Source organism: Dipodomys merriami, unplaced genomic scaffold, assembly GCF_024711535.1.
Source record: "Dipodomys merriami isolate MVZ:Mamm:240054 unplaced genomic scaffold, mDipMer1.0.p SCAF_929, whole genome shotgun sequence".
Lineage (NCBI taxonomy): Eukaryota > Metazoa > Chordata > Mammalia > Rodentia > Heteromyidae > Dipodomys > Dipodomys merriami.
The window spans coordinates 171,954-177,564 of record NW_027206545.1 but is presented as its reverse complement, the minus strand read 5'-3'; the positions used below and the strand labels follow the sequence as shown (position 1 = coordinate 177,564).

General features: G+C 32.6%; 1 pseudogene; it reads right to left on the bottom strand.

The window, feature by feature from the left end:
* Positions 1–343: 343 nt before the first annotated feature.
* LOC138821677 (U6 spliceosomal RNA) lies at positions 344–442 on the bottom strand (annotated as a pseudogene).
* Positions 443–5,611: the final 5,169 nt, after the last annotated feature.

Below are 5,611 nucleotides of genomic sequence, written 5' to 3'. Positions count from 1 at the left end.
TCTATTTGATTTTTTCCTAGATAGAAAACTTTGAATTGTACATTGTTTTATAATATACAGGTTCCTTAATAAATGTGTCCTTTCAGATTCATTCCATATAGAAACAGTTTAAGATTCCTTTTTCCTAGGTCCTGATAGTATATTTCTTTGGAATAAAATGAAAAGGTTGCCTAATTTCAAAAGTTTTGTAAAGATTATGCTATGTAAAGGCCTTTCTAAGGGGAAGATTTAATACACTCATGTCAAACCAACTTTTAGTTCTATGAATTACTTATATTGTTACACTTGTAATTTTGTAATCAACTTTTAATAATTGTTTTTCATTTATTGCATCTGAAGAATGCAAAATATTGAATACTTCAAAAATTTTCATATCATCCTGTGCAATTGCCATGTTATTCTCTGTATTGTTGTAATTTGGTTATATGTGCTGCTGAAGCATGTAGTGTCCTATAAAATTAAGTAGTTAATGATACAATCTTTTTTTTTTTTTGTCAGGTCTCAGGGCCTGATCTCTGGGTCTGGGCGGTGTCCCTTAGCTCTTCAGCTCAAGGTAGCGCTCTACCAATTGAGCCACAGCATCACATCCAGCTTTTTTCTTTTTTGCTTATTTAGTGCTGAGGAATCGAAACCAGGGCCTCAGGCATGCAAGGCAAGTGCTCTACCACTGAGCCACCTTCCCAGCTCCTAATGATGCAATCTTTATACAGGCTTATATCTTTGGGTGCCTATTTATAATAAGGAAATTTAATTGTTCCTAACAATGCTACTGATCTTATTTCTCTAAAATTCTCTGTATAATGGGAAAAAAATTATATTGTTCAGTCGATTGCTCACATTTGCAATTTTTTTGTCAATGATTATTTTAAGTCTTTTTCATTCTAGATTTAATCATACTTTGAAACATTTGTTGCTAAGTTCAAAGCGGATAGCTTTTTCAAGTACTTATTTATCCAACTGAGTTAGCTTTGTGGAGCTAATGGATTCAAAGTAAGCCTTGTTTAAGAGCTACTTCTAAACTTCTGCAGCTTAAAATTCGCAAATGAGGTCTTACTGGTACAAATGTCTGCCTGAGCCTTTACCTTTCTTCTATGTAGGAATAGACCAACAAGAATATCTTACCCTGACAGCATAGATTGTCTTACTGAAACAAAACGAATCTTAGTTGCAAGGGATCATAGAGACATGAACACTTCAGACAGAACTGTTCAGACTAGAAGGTAATTTATCAAAATAAAATTGTTCACTATATCTACCATTTCAAAAGTAGCTAAAGCAAAGAAGGTGAAAAAATTGTTCATATGCATTATTACCTAATATCCTGACCTGACTACATTCCAACCAGATAGGAACTTACACTATTGCTCTTCTATCACCAAATATTTCCATAGATAAAGAAGAAGGCCATATGTTTCTTCTCAATATTAGGCCATATTATTTTTAATACCCCTCCCCTAATGATTAATGTAAGATTTCACTGCAGCAGAAGTGGGTCCAAAAAATAGTTCCTGGAAGGATAGATCCATGATATGTCTACCAAGGCCAGGAAAACTTGACTTAGAGGTCAAATGTAATTCAGAAAAACATTAATTGAGAAGATCCTTAGTGCTTCAAAACACTGGCATTTTAGTACAACATGGTCCTGTGGTATAAAAATGTTGTCATTCTAAAATCAATGATAACCTACATTTAATCTTAAAGTGTATTCCTTTTCAAATGAACTTTTTGAAATCACATTTGCCAAAATAACATTCGATAAGTAGATGATACTTAGTGACATTACAAGTTTTTCAAGTGTAGGGAGCAAGTTACAATAGAGTTGATTTATTTACCCAGCACTAATGCCAAACAGGTTCAACCATTAATTAAAGTCTAGAAATAGTACCTCGCACCATTTGTGTTGTTCAGTAGGTGCCTTCCAGAAATGTGTTAAATAGATCAGCCTCCCATATTTCAAACCCAAACGTTAGCTAATAAAGTAAATTTCATCACTTAATAAGGGACATTTTAAAAAGTCACAAATACTTGCCTTATCATATGTTGTTTTATGTTTTCCCTATCTGTCTAACATAGTAAGAAATATGATTTTAAGTCTTGAATATGGGTACTCATCTGAGATGTGACAAACAAAATCAATCTTCTATTTTTCTTATTCCTCTATAGTACTAAATCTTAGTTTTCTTCTTTTTCCAAACTGTATAGGTAGTAGAAAGTATTATCCCATGTGAAATAAAATAATCACACACTATTTTACAAAACCATTTATAAAAATTAGTAGTTAGGATTACATTCTAAGTCATTTTTAAACTTTCTTTTTGACTAAAGATTAATCTTCTAAATGGATGAGACTATAATCATGTCTAGGTGCTTCAGGTCTCCAGTCTTGCAAATTGTTATTACAGATGAATGAATTATGGAAATATAAGCTGACATCAGTTCAAGTATATGCAGGATTGAACTCCATGGAATGTATATAAACTTTTCAAAGTATTGACAGTTTAAGAGAATGACTATCAGGAAGTTGAAATCAGAGAGGAATAATAGTAAAGACATAGAATGAATTAAAAAATGGAACAAGGGGCAAGTACAGCTAGAATAGTCAATGTACACATGTGATAAAGGACGTCATAAATCGGAAATAAGTCTTGGAGAAGGGGTTGTTTGAGAATGATAGAAGGAGCCACTGTGTTCCTGGAGAATTAGATTATTAGATGGATATATTTAATTGTACCACGCTTGCACATCCTTTTGAAACTCAGTTAAAAAACACAACAACAAATAAAAACACACAAAAAACACAACCAAACAGCAATCTCTAGAGAGTGTGAATATGACCTCTAAAAATTTTTAAGCAGTTAATAGAGGGCAGTCTTGGTAAAAGCAAACAAAGCTGCTCAAAGAGGGTAGTTTGGGGTAGGGGAGGATTATGAAGAGGTTTAAATAGATTGTCTAAGGTTATAAATCACCCACATCTGCTGTAAATATTATCTTTCTTCTGTGAGTTCTCTTTTTCTGAACTGGATACTCCCGTCCTGAGCCACAATTGATATCTTGTGAAGATAGAATGTAAGAAACAAGGTCAAGAACCCATTACTCCACTGGAGAGATAACAATCATCTACGTTTTCTCTCATCTCTCTTCACTACTTTTTCTTCATACTTTTAAGTCAATTTATTTTGAATTACATTTTCCTTCTTTGTTATGGCAAAGTAATTGGTCAAATAATTCACTAAATATTATTTGCCATTTTTTTTCTATCATGCTGTTTAATTGACTAAGCGAGTCCATTAAACTTTTCTTTTGCATTTGGTTGCCATGAAATAACATCTATGTTAATGAAGACAAATCTAATGTAAAATTTGTCTCCAGAAAACTAGTCCAAGAAGCTGTAATCACAAATATTTGGCTATGTTTTTCTTTTTTCTTTTACCTTGAAAATCTCCTTGTGTCTAAAGTGCTCAGAAATAAGTACTCCATCATTTTTTGGTTCAATCAATTCTAACCTCAAAGATATATTTTGCTAACAAGATGCTTAGAGGAAACTGAAAAATACTCCATTTTTATCTTCTCTCTTAAGACTCTCCTTAGATACCATATTAGCAAGAGTGAAGTTATTTTTGCAAAATTATTTCAATAGATTATTTTTCTCTTGGTCTTCCATTTGCTCAACAAGATGTATGGCGAATAGATTTAAATCACCCATATCTTGGATGACAGTGTCTGTGACAAAAGGACAATGCTTCTGTGTCCTACTTCAATGTCCTCTTTTTAGCTCTTGCCTGATTTCTAATTAATCATAGCTTCGTGGCTTAAAGTCTAGTGAAGCTGAAGGACTCTAAGGGCTCAGCCACTGCTACATCTTCATAGTTTCTCTTTTAAATCTCTTTTAACTTGCCACATTTGGATGTGGAATTTATTGTCATGTCTTCATTCAATCAGTTCTGCATTGTAGTGAGCTAAAGCGGCTGTGTAAAATCACATTAGGTAGCAAAAATTTTAAGACAATGTAGATCAAAAAGTTTTAGCCTCCCTTCACAGCTGAAGCCAATACACTTACCCAGGGCTTCTAAGAACATTATTTCCTAATCTTTTCCATTTGCTCAATTCTTTTCTAAACCCAAAACTTTTTGCTCATGTAATAAGAGAATTCTTCACTATCTCATGTTAATAAGGATATTATATTTTGTATTTAATTTTTGGGGGGTGGATATTATATTTTGTGAGCCACTTAGAAATATGAAATCATTGGTTTCAAATACCCAATCAGATTTTTTTTCTGTTTCACTGCTTCACGTGCAAAGACATTGGGGAAAGTATTACAAACAGAAAAGTGTAAACCCAATACCTTCTATCATTGTGGAGGGAATTTTCTCCCTATATATTTTGACCCAAATTATCTTTTTTTTAGAAAATAACTGTTTGATAAACAAAGGTTAATGCACAAATTTTGATGCCTTCTTTTTTAAGAACTTTGTATTTAAATTCTACTACAACCTTGTTTCACACAGTGAGAGTATATATCGTGGGTAAGGACAATTCGCAAGGGAATCTACAGGATTTACATCAAGTTCTTTGAGGTTTGTTTGTTTAGTATGAAAAAGAGCCATCTTCGCCCACATTGCTTCCTATCTACTACGTCTCCATGGATTTCTTTGCATGAAAGCCTAATAACCCAGGCAATTTTAAATTTTCTTAATAGGCTTAGTTGTTAAAAATTTTGAACAATTAAAATTTACCTATTATAACTTAAAAACTCTTTTGGAATTCTTTCATCAGAATGGCAAATTCACCAATCTTAATTCCACCTTTACCATAAAAATTTAACATGTTGTTTTCATGATATTGTGTCCATGCAACAATTATTTTCCAGTGGGTTTGTTATGTGTACATATGACTGTATAAGCTGATGCTTAGCAAAATGAACTCCAAGACATGGAAACAGATTTTTTTATTTGTGGTTGTTGTTTTTGATGTACTATGTTATTTCTATTTTCTTTGGGATTTTCCCTATGGTTTATCCCTGCTGTATTTGATTTTGTTACCCTGTGTATTGTGTATACATTTACCTTAATTAGGGAAGGGAAGAGGAACAACAAAGGGGCGAGACAAAGGACAAAGGGCAAACCAATGCAACAGCAATAGTCACAAGACAATATTTTGGAAATGTACACTACAACTTGTGAGGGGTGAAGGGGCAAAGAAAACTGTGAGAAAAATGAGGGAGAGATAACAAGTTTGAAAAGTTATGTATTCACTACCTTCCAATTTCTGTTACCCCACTGTACAGCACTTTGATCATAGAATTTAAAAAAATAAGCTGCATAAAATATATTTTCACTGTATTGGTACAGTAAATATTATTGTTTATATGTTACCATATTAAAAATCAATGCTGTTTGGCAACTAATTTGAATTAATTACCCCTTCTTTATCAGAGGGTCATCAACTTGAATGTTATGCAACTAGACAATATTTTCACAATACACTTGCCAATATTTTGAAAAAAGAATAAATTTAGTACTTTCTCATACTAAAACTGAAAACAGATTAATTCTATGGAAACCCATAACTTTTAAAAGTAAATAAGTTTTAAGAGGACAGAATATATGTG